Source organism: Prionailurus viverrinus, chromosome E3 (genome assembly GCF_022837055.1).
Source record: "Prionailurus viverrinus isolate Anna chromosome E3, UM_Priviv_1.0, whole genome shotgun sequence".
NCBI lineage: Eukaryota > Metazoa > Chordata > Mammalia > Carnivora > Felidae > Prionailurus > Prionailurus viverrinus.
In genome coordinates, this window is record NC_062576.1 from 24,495,825 (window position 1) to 24,507,186 (window position 11,362).

Below are 11,362 nucleotides of genomic sequence, written 5' to 3' on the forward strand. Positions count from 1 at the left end.
AGCAAAGGCAATTTTATTGTTTTAAAAATCAGAAAAACACATTTTAGAATACAAAGCACATAATATTGTCATTATAGCTTCGGTTTACAAAATGCACAAGAGAGCTTGAATTTAATTTTTAATCATTTGCTGGGCACCCTTCTCATGTACCTGGGACACTCTGTACTCCTGGCGGGTCAGACCAGGGATCCAGCGTGTCTCACTTCTCAGGGGAACTCTGTGTTTACATAGCCTCTCGGTGGCCAAACCATGTGAACGTTTGGAACAAAAGGGGCTGTGTCTTATTCCTCGCCAGCTCCGAGCCAAGAGCACAATGCCTGGCACACAGCAGGTTCTATGTAAATGCATGTTGCATGAATATTTAGAGAAAAGATGGCAAGTTCTATGGACATCATGGGCAGTGCAGGCGTGGAGTGGAGGGACTATGCCATTATAATTACAAGGCATCTGGGGCTTAGTTAGCTTGAGACATGGCTGAGATCCTGATTAGGAAAACCTGGATCATAGGGAGGCCCTTAAAAAGCACCCAGGACTACCATCTGGACCAACAGGCTTCGAGGACAAATAGACCTGGGTTCAAGTCCTGTCTCTGCCACTACTAGCTGAGTGACATTAGGCAAATTACTTAACCTCTCTGAACCTCAGCTTCCTCATCTGTAAAATTCACTCATCCTACAAAGCAGAGCAGAGTAAGCAGAGAAGGAGAGGTAAGAGAGGTGGCCAAGGGTCATAAAAAGCTGCTGTGGCATAGACAGCTAGCTCTCCACCACAGGTTTGTGCTCCCCTGCCCCACCACGGACTACATTTCCCAGCATCCTGTGCATCTAGGTGGGGCCATGTGACTTCATTCAGGCCAATAGAATGTGGGCAGGAATAACTGGCGCTGCTTCCAGGCAGCCCATTTTCCACAACCTGGTCAACTCTCCCTCAACTGCAATCCTGCCCTGAGACACGTAGCACAGAACAGATTTGCAGCATTTCAGTGTCACTTACAAAGCACTTACACCATAGTTCCTCTCAGTTCCCTGGAGGACACAGGTTCCCCATTCCCTGTGCCCTCTGCCTGGCACGCAGCCAGGCCTGCCCTCCCTACCCAACCCCTGGCCAACTGTTCTGCTCATCCTTCAGGTCTCAGTTTAGATGCGGCCTCCTCCAGGGAGCCTCCCCTGAAGCCCAGGAGGTAGGCACTATTAGCTTCATCCTACAGACAAGGAAACTGAGGAACAGAGAGGTTAAGTGACTTCCCCAAAATCACATGGCTAGAAAGTGGGATAGTTGGGTGTGAAGACAGTGTGGGCTGAATCCAGGGCTTTTACTCGCCATCACTTGCTAAATCAGTCCTTCTAAAAGTGCGGTCATGGGACCACCAGTAGCAGCAGCAGCAGAACATGGTATTTTCCAATTCTCGGGCCTCACTCCAGTCCCACTGAAGTCAACTCTGGAGGTGGGCCCAGCAATCTGTGTTTAAACAAGCTCACCAGGTGGTTCTGATAATGTGCAGTTAAGTTCCAGAACCAATGGCCTAGAGAAATTCTCTGCAGCTGACTCCACCTGTGGAGTCCTTGCTAGGGCGAGAAAGTGTCACAGCTGAAGATCTGAACACTTGTCCACCCCTCTGACTTTCTAGCCATTTGAAATGCTTCTCTGGGTGTTCCCAGCCCTACGGTTTTGGGGACCCAGAGACCGTCATCTCCTATTTTATCATCAGCATGTTAGTAACTCGCTGTTTCCTTTGTTCAGAGCCTTCTGCTTGTGCCCATCAGTCTTATCTACAAGGGTTCAATCCAGCAACATTCAAATACCCAAGGCACTTTAGGGGCACCTGGGTGGCTCAGTTGGCTGAGCTTCTGACTCTTGATTCTGGCTCAGGTCATGATCCCAGCATCGTGGGATCAAGCCCCACATCGGGCTCCATGCTGAGCATGGAGCCTGCTTAAGATTCTCTCCTCCCTCTCTCTCTCTCTCTCTCTCTCTCTCTCTCTCTCTCTCCCACACACACACACACACTGTCCCTCTCCCCCACTCACATGCTCTCCTCTCTCTCTCTCTCTCTCTCAAAAACAAAACAAAAAACGCTTTCATCCTGTGGTGGCCACCATAATCACCTTCTTCTAGAATATTCTGTTTACTAAGGCAACAGTCTGCAGCTTCTTGGTCAGCAGAACTGATCTCTCCAACACAAAACTTTTATTTTTTAATCAGTCCAGCCAGCCGCCATTACTTTGGATATAGTCCCAACCATCAATTTTTTTTTCTGCTTCAGCTTTAAGAACTGGGTCAGAAAGAGTGATTCCTAGAGAAGGAGCTTGAACAAATCCAAGTTTCTGCCGTTGACCTTCCATTTTCTCCCACAATGTTCTCCGTGTCCCGGCAACTGGCTGTCAATCCTGCCAAAGACTGGACAAGACTTCTTTGGGGAATCTGACCAGTGTGAGAAAAAAGGCCTTAAAGATGCCCTTCCCCAGGGAAACAGCCCAGCCCGATCGCCCGGATGCAAAGGCCACAGCCAACAAACCCCACGCACAGCCCCAGACCTTCCAAAGAGCTTACTGGAGCCCCATTCCCTTCAGCAGACATGGACCCCCAAGGGAGGCAGAAAGGGGGGTGGGGCTCTGCTCCACAGTCATTCAGGGGCCCAGACTCCTCCCGTCTGGTAGCTCTGCCCTCTCCTAGGCCCTCAGAGCCCTCCAACTCCATTGGTATATGTGGACAGAGGGGGCGGGAGGTTTTTGGGGTTCAAACTCAAGAGGGGCACTCGCTATTTCTGCTCACATCCCATCAGCCAAAATGCAGTCACACAGCCCACCAAACTGTAAGGGAGCCTGGGAAATTCAGCCAGGTGATACCCCCAGAAGAGGGGACTAATCGCCATCTCTGCCATATTATACATTAAAAACGGTTTAAAATAAACCCAGGGCTACATCCTCAATCAGCCAAAAAGCAGTGTGCCGTCACCGAAAGCACAAAAGAGAGAAACTGTACATCACAGAATGTACACAATCGATCCTACACAATCTGAAACCATATTAAGTGATCGTTAGGCTCTGACTTTCTGCCTCCCCTGACCCCTGCAAACCCCTCTTTGAGAAGGGAACTCAAAGGAGGGAGGATGGCCATCCCAACTGTGTCACACCTGAATCCACATCGTCTAGAAGCTTTATCGTATTTGTTGAGTTAATACATGAACAAAGGAATGAATGTGTGCATACGCTATCTCTAAACCCTACCTCCTTCCACAGGCATCCTTTCCAAATCAGCTCAAACATCATCTCCTCCAGGAAGCCTCCCAGTAACCTCCCCCCCTCCACGCACCTCCACACGGTGGGCACAACTGGCTCCCACCTGCTTGCTCTAAGGGTCCGCGCTTAGTCCCTTTTGCGCATTAGTTGGCTGTTAGACAACCCTGGGCTTCGGTTTCCTCCTCTATAAAATCATAGGGCTGGACTATGTCACTCCACTTCCTGGCTGAAACTGTGGCCCCAGGCAAGCAGCGTCCCGGGCCAAGGGCCCATAAGTCAGGCTCCCAGAGTGTCCCCACAGCACATGTAGCGGCCCCTTCCCATGCGGTCCATCTGTCACTCTAGGGGCTCAGCCGAGCTGGCTCCCCTCAGTCCTCCGCCCGGGTGCTGGCCGATCTAGGCCGGGACTTACCCAAGAGGCCTCCACCCCCGCGCCACCACTCGCCTATCAATGCCCGGCCCTCGGCGCACATGTCGGCGGAGCCTGCCAACACCCAAACTCCCTCCCGCAGTCAACAATACAGCAAGGGCGCGTCTACGCTGTCCTCGGGGTTCCAGGAATTCAGGCCTCTTGTTCAGGGGCCAGGGTAGGGCATGCGGCTCGGGGCCCCCCGCAGGAGACAGGAAGGCAGCACTGCCCCCACCCTCTACGGGCTCTGAGGAGCCCGGGGCGGAGGCCCCCAAACTGCCTCTCCCTGCCGACGTTGCCAAGTGTTTTCCCAACAGACACTACCGTTAATCTGCATGACTCCCCGCTTTTACAGAAGCAAACACAGAGTCCCAAAGAGTTGAACCCACAGAAGAAGCGCTTCACACACTCTGCGCCGCCTCCGCCCCACTTCCAGGCTCGGACCCAGCGCGCTCCGGGAGCCGGTGCACCGGGGCGCGCCAGGCCTGCAGCGCCGGATCCCGGCCCCCCATCCGCCTGGCTACACGCGGCCAGCACTTACCTCCTTCGGGCGGACAGGCACCGCAGCCGCTGCCCACGGCCGCGAAGAACCAGAGGAGTTGGCAGAGGCTCGCGGCCCGGTGCTCCAGGGTGCAGGGCGGGCGGGCCCCCCGAAAGTCCCGGGGAGCGGCGAGCAGGGCGCACCGGCAGACGCTCCTGGGAGGCAGAGAGGGCTGCGCAGGGCGGTTGGATAGATCTCGGGGCGCGGCGGCCGCCGGCACGATCCCGGGGCGCGATGGGCCGCTGGAACGATCCCGGGGCGCTGAGGACGCGTGTCGGGGGCGGGAGCGCCGGCGACAGTCAGCGGAGCTGGGGCAGCTGCAGCGCAGGGAAACGGACGTCGGATCCCGGCAGGAGCGGGGCTGGGGCACCAGCCGGTGGGCAGGGGCGGGGCTCTGGCTCGGCGGGCGCACCGCGCAGCACTTACGTGCCCGCCCCCCGGTGGCCGCCACCGCTCCTGCAGCCGCCACGCAAGTCTCCAGGCCCCAGTGCACAATCCGCGCTGAATGCCAGCCTCCCCGCCTGCTGACTACACGGCGTCCGGACCTAATGTGGGGGGCGGTCCTAGCACCCACCCGCGAAAGGGGCGCCCTCCCGGTGGGTAATTCGAGAAGTCCTTTCCAAAATCACTAGAAATCCATCTCATTGTTTGAGTCTCCATGTGTAACCTTAAAATATTTTTATCCGAAATTGTTTTTTCCCCTGATTTCTTCTTTGTTAAAACGTAGGCACTTAGGACAATTGCAGCTATTTGTGTGATTATTTGATTAGTATCCCCTGTAGACGTTCCTTACCATTCCAGTAAATTGCCGTATTCCTAACTCTCAGGGCTCGGCATATAGTAAATGTTTAATAAACACCTGTGGAATGAATGGATAAATATAGAAAGGTATAAAAAAGAAAGGATACAAAACGTGTAATAACTACTGTGAACATGCTGATACTATATCCTTCCAGATACTTTTCTAATAAACTTTTAGAAATTTCACAGCTCTTACTTCAGATATAATTTCAGATATAAAAATAATAAGTGATATTTATTGAGTGATTTATCTCATTCCAGTTTCACACCAACCCTGTGAGTAGGTTGCATTAGCTCTATTTCACAGATCATAAAACTGAGGCTTACATAGATTTTTTTTTTTTTAAGTTTTACTTATTTAAGTAACCTCTAACACCCAACATGGGGCTCAAACTCACCACCCCAAGATCAAGAGTGGTGCACTCCTCCAGCTGAGTCAGCCAGGCACCCCTGCCCAAGAGATTTCTAAGGTGGCTCCTCTTGGCAAAGGGCATCTATATTACAGGAGCTGGAGGGCATGCTGAGTCTTTGCTCAGGTGAGGCCCAGCAAACACAGAGACCACGGGTGCAGGCAGACCAGAGACAGACAATGATATCTGGGTATACATGTAGGTATATTCACATTTTTCTAAGGAAGGGTGACTCCTTTCTCTTGCTCCTTTCCCTGGGTGACACTAGCTTGTGAACATGTTTTCGTAGTCAAGAGCCACCTGTCATTTGTAACGCTTGCTTTGGTATATGGGGGGATGTAGTAGGCGCTGATATTTTTACAGGACACTCACTTTGTGCAAGTGACTGTGGTAAGTAACTGCTTTACAGGATTAGCTCTTTGATTACCATCCCAATGCTCTTATTGTCCCCACTTCATACACAGACTGAGACAGGTTAAAGGACTTTCCCAAGGTTACACAGTCAATGGCAGACCCAGGATTTGACCCAGGCATGAGTATACACTGGCCCCTCAAGTGTCCTGTCCCTAAGCCTTGACTCTTCAGTTTTTGAGGTCCCTGAACATTCAGAGTCCCCTGAGAGAGCAAAGGCCTTCAGCTTACCAGGTGCCGTGGCCTCTGTAGGGAGCAGGTTCAAGTTTATGTGGCTTGAGGAAGGGGGATGACATATGGCAGCATCTCATAAGGTAGTGGGGGTGGGGGGGGGAAATGAATAAAATGAAATGGTCTTGAAACCTATCACTGAGGGTTGTAGCCTCTGGCCTCTGTACTACAAGTTTTGGAAAATACCAGAGCCAGTAGATATTTTGGTTTGATGTTTTGGGAAAACTGGCTTTTGGCAAGACAAAATTGCACCTGAAATTCTGACGGTGGGAACGTTGGGCAGGAACAGAGTCTGAGCTACTCTGTCCAAGTCCAAAACCAGACAAAAAACAAACAAACAAAAAAAAAAACCCACCAAGACTGCATTACTTAAGTACGTAAAGCTCTGAGTGGTGCTGGGCAAGCTATTTAACTCCTCTGAGCCTCTGTAAGTTTTGTCTGCCCAGAAGTCCCCTTCTTTGCAGGAGGATCTTGATTTGGCCTCAGGAAACCAGCTCACCCTATTCTCAGTTTGTGAGGATGGCCCTTCCCACTGACGTGGGGCCAAGTGTGAACACACGAGAAGACCTGGCCAATCAGCACATTCCATCCTTTTAGCCACACTGATTGGTTCTGGGATGAGCATGTGACCCAAGCCAGGCCAATGAGATACTTATCTGCATCTTTTCTAGCAAGCATAAAAACGAGAATCTCTTTTCCAGAGAGTCGTTAAGCTAATAGGATTTAAGCCTAGGGTTTCTGGACATTCATTCTCATGGCAAAAATTTATTAAGCCCCTATTGTGGGCCAAGTATTGTGCTAGGAGTTGGGGGAAAGGCCTGCCTTCGGAGAACTAATGGGGTAAGAAATGGGACAACGGCAATTTCTCTCATAGTCATTATTCCGTCATACCATTATAAACCTCCAGGTGTGCCAGGAGCGAGAGGTATGGGCAACAAGGAGAGATTATAAGGCAAACCTGCTCAGAAAGGCTTCTCTGAAGAAATGGCATTTGAGCCGGGCTCTCAAGGAAAAGTAGGCATCACTTCCAGTAGCTTTAGGAAGACAGTGCCTGGGTGGCCTCAGCAAGGAGATGTGGGTCAGAACCATTCTTGGTTTTTACTCCGTCCTTGATCACCTCCTATAACCATCGCACAAAGTTGTTCAGACTTTACTGAAAAGTTTGGGGTAACAAGAATTAAATATAGGACGGAAAACATTAAACCATACTAGCAATGTTACAGTATCCAAGAGGAAGAATAAACCCTTCCCAGGGCACTCTTCATTGGCCCACTCCAGTTCCAAGCCTTGCTCCCCTGTCCTAAAGCCTGCCCCTCCTTCTGTCACACAGGCAGCCATCTCCTCTTCAAGCTCTGAGGGACAAAATCCCCGCCTCTATTGGAAAAATCCCTCTTCTCACCCACAGGGAGTTGGGTTTTTTCCCCCTTTACCACCAAAGGGGTCCAGAGTAAGGGACTCAATAACCCACAAGATGCAAAAGATACGATCAAGAAAGTGAAAAGACACACCTGAAGCTAATGCAATACTGTGTGGTTGTGACTCAACAATACTTTAAAAAAAAAAAAAAAAAAAAAGACAGGAGAAGACATTTCAGATAATGGGAGAAAATATTGACAAATCCTGTATCTCATAAGGGATTCGTAGCTAGAATATATAGAGAGCTCTTACCACTCAAAGAAAACCCTTTGCGTTTAACCACTTTGAAAACATTTGCTTCAAAAAATTAAACATTGGGTTACCATACAACCCAGCAATTCCATTCCCAAGAGAAATAAAAACATATGCCTACACAAAAACTGATACATGAATGTTCAGAACAGTTTTAGTCATAATAGCCAAAATGTGAAACCCGACTATCCATCAGCTGGTGAACAGGTAATTAAAATGTGGTATATCCATACAACGAAATATTATTTGGCAATAAATATGAATGAAGCACTGACACATGCTACAACATGGATGAACCTTAAAAAAATGATGCTAAGAGGCGCCCAGCTGGCTCAGTTGGTGGAACGAACGACTATTATTCTTGCGGTTGTGGGTTCGAGCCCAACATTGGGGGTAGCGATTACTTAAAAATTAAATCTTTAAGGAAAAACCATTATGCTAAGCGAAAGGAGCTAGTCACAAAAGGCAACTTACTATATAAATGTATTGATATAAAATGTCCAGATTGGGGAAATTCAAAGTGACAGAAGGTAGATTATTGGTTGCCTGGGGCTGGGAGGGGAGTTTGGGGAGAATGGGCAGTGACTACAAAAGGGTGTGGGGTTTCTTTTTGGGGGCTATGAAAATGTTCTAAAATTAATAATCATGGTGATGGTTGCAAACTTTGAATATATTGAAACAAAAACAAAACCTGAATTATACACTTTAAATGGGTATAGTGGTGCCTGGGTGGCTCACTGGATTGAGCATTTGACTCTTGATTTCAGCTCAGGTCATGATCCCAGGGTGGTGGGATTGAGCCCCGTGTCGGGCTCTGCGTGGAGTGTGGAGCCTGCTTAAGATTCTCCCTTTCTCTTTCTCTCTCTCTCTCCTTCCCTCTGCTCAGGTATTCTCTCTTTAAAATAAGCAAATAAATAAATGGGGATATTGTACGGCATGTGAATCACATCACATTAGAGGTGTTAACCTCCTCCCCCCCCCCCCCCCACACACACACAAAGTGCTCATGGAGTCTCCATCTCACCACGGTGCTTCGGGGTGTGGCAGCAGAAGAAAGGTCACTAGGAGCAGTAGCCCAGCTCTTACGCGCACTAGCCCCGTCGCGGATACATGGCTGTTCTCACCTTCCAAGAGATGGGTATAACCCTCACAGAGGCTCAGAGAGGATGGAGAACCACCCTAGCCCCATATGCCACAGAAGGGAAATGTTCTCCAGTGTTAAAGGCTCAGATCTCCTGTCCCTAGGAGCCTGCGTCCGCAGCAGTTATAGAGCGATTTTAGGTTCACAGCAGAACTGAGCAGAAGGTCCGAGATTTCCCATATCTCCCCTGTCCCCACACAGGCACGGCCTCCCTGTCATCAATGTCCCCCACCAGAGCGGTACATTTGTTACAAGTGGTGAACTTACACTGACACATCATTACCACCCAAGTCCATTGTCAACATTAGGGTTCGCTCTGGGTGTTGTACATTCCATGAATCTGCACAAATGTATAATGACATGTACCCACCGTTGTAGTATCATACACAGTAGTTTCTCTGCCCTATAAAATCCTGTCTCCCAACTTTCGGGAACCACAGTGAGATGCTTTAAAGCAGTAGCTTCAAAGTCCTTCTTGGCGCACTTCCGTGGCTCAGAAGGTCCCCGGCCTCCTGGGCATAAAACATGAAAGGCATCACAGAACCATGGCATAGCCCAAGTGTAGCTATAGGAAGACTCACACAAAATGACTACACTTGGGTCTTTTGGGTGGTGCATTTCTCCCCTTGCCTTGTGCAAAGCAAACCCCAGGAACAGAGTGGGGCATTTACACACATCTGCATAGGAAAAGATCTGGAAGGTCACTCTTTACAGGGTAAAGAGCTTCTGCCTGAGCTGTGGGGATTCAGTTGTAAAGGACAGCAATGGTGAGGAAGAGAACTTCCCTCCAACTTTATACATATGATATAACATTTGAAAAAAAAATTACAACCGGCATGCATTACGTTACATTTCAAATTTATTTTTTTAGGATGTTTTTATTTAAAAAATGTTTTTAATATTTATTTTTGAGAGAGAGAGGGAGAGACAGAGTGCGAGTGGGGGAGGGGCAGAGAGAGAGGGAGTCACAGAATCCCAAGCAGGCTCCAGGCTCCAAGCTGTTGGCACAGAAGCCAGAAAAGAGACAGGAGATCATCCCCTGAGTCGAAGTTGGACGCTTAACTGACTGAGCCACCCAGGTACCCCCTATTTTTTTTTCAAGATTTAAAAAATAATCTCTACACCCTAGGTGGGGCTGGGGCTCAAACTCAACCCTGAGATCAAGACTCAGCATTTTCCATTAGCAAACCGCTGACAGAGTTTAACTGGGTAGAGAAATTCAAGGTGATTTTATTTCATTTTTGCTTTTCTTTTTTTGCTCGAGTCTCAACAAGGAACACATATTACTTTTACAAACGCTATTTTGAAACGTCACTCGAAACCAAAACAAAAACCAAAATGAAACAAAACCTCAAAATGAAGCAGTCTAGCTGCTTTGGGTTCTGTGGCCTCCCCACCCTCGCTGTGCTGGGGCTGGCTTTGCACAGAAGCTGACCTCTCTCAAGCGGCACCCTTGAAGACACAAATCACCGGAGAAGCCGGGTCAGCAAGTCTGTGGGAGGCCACACGGGCCAGCGGGGGAGAAATGCTCAGATGGGCTCATGGCCTTGCTTCCCCTGGATTTTTGTTCTTTTGAAGAAGCACCTCTTGGCCCGAGGGTATCTGGAAAGTCCTCCCAGAAGGCCTGCTCTTTGCCTGATCAGGTCTAGTAGGTGCAAGATTAATGTTCACTTGAATTAAGTTATCAGAGAGAGAGAGAGAGCGAGCTGGGGTGGGGAAAGGTTGCTCCCAGCAAATGGGAGTCACGACAGGGATGGGTGTGTGTTTGGGGGTGGCGGTAGATAACCTGAAGAGGTCTCTGTTTCCTGCTTGTGGCCACAGGTGATCTTCCAGAAGAATAGACCACAGTCTGGCTACGTTCAGACAAAAGATCTACGAGCTAGCTCTCATGCTGGGCAGGTCCAGCCCAGAAGCATTTGCCTCTGACTTCGTCAAAGCCCACATAGCAAGAGGGAGTGGCCTCGACCAAGGATGCAAAACCACCAGTATAAGGAAGAGTCTTACTGCCAATACTGTTCTAGGTCCTGGGGAAATAGCTTTGGGTGAACAAGACACCATCACCTGCCCTCCCGGAGTCGACATTCCAGCCGGGCCCATTATAGTCCTCAGAAAAAGCCAAATACCAGCTCGAGGCAGTGGTGGGGAGATGTATGTGGAATAATACCACCAAGTGGTCAGCACCCATGTAAGAACTCTGGTGGTGGGCAAACTGAGGTACTGGGAGGGAGTGGGGAGCTCAGGCTGCTGGAGTCACCACCACCACACCACCCACACTATGTGCCAGGGAGGTTTGAGTGCACGATGTACATCACGTTTAACCTTCCTCCGCTTCACTCCAGTGTAGCCAAGTACACGGAACAGTGCCCGACATGTTAAAGGAGCTCAAGAAATACCTGCAGAATGAACGAATGGGATTCCCATAGCAATCCTGTGAGCTGGGTATCATCATCACCCCATTATCACTACAGACAAATAACTGAGGTCCAGAGAGAAGTAGATTTCCTAGGCTCA

At 49.4% G+C, this 11,362-nt stretch overlaps 1 protein-coding gene across 2 annotated transcripts in view; it reads right to left on the bottom strand.

The window, feature by feature from the left end:
• Positions 1-11,362, bottom strand: part of EEF2K (eukaryotic elongation factor 2 kinase) — a 71,430-nt gene that overhangs the window by 58,695 nt on the left and 1,373 nt on the right. The window contains exon 1 of one of the 2 annotated variants that reach the window (XM_047837751.1): positions 4,190-4,558. The exons of the other annotated variant lie outside the window; for it this stretch is intronic. The gene's annotated coding sequence lies outside the window, so the exon portion shown is untranslated. Of the gene's footprint in view, positions 1-4,189; positions 4,559-11,362 lie in introns of those variants that run through there. 2 annotated transcript variants of the gene reach the window in all.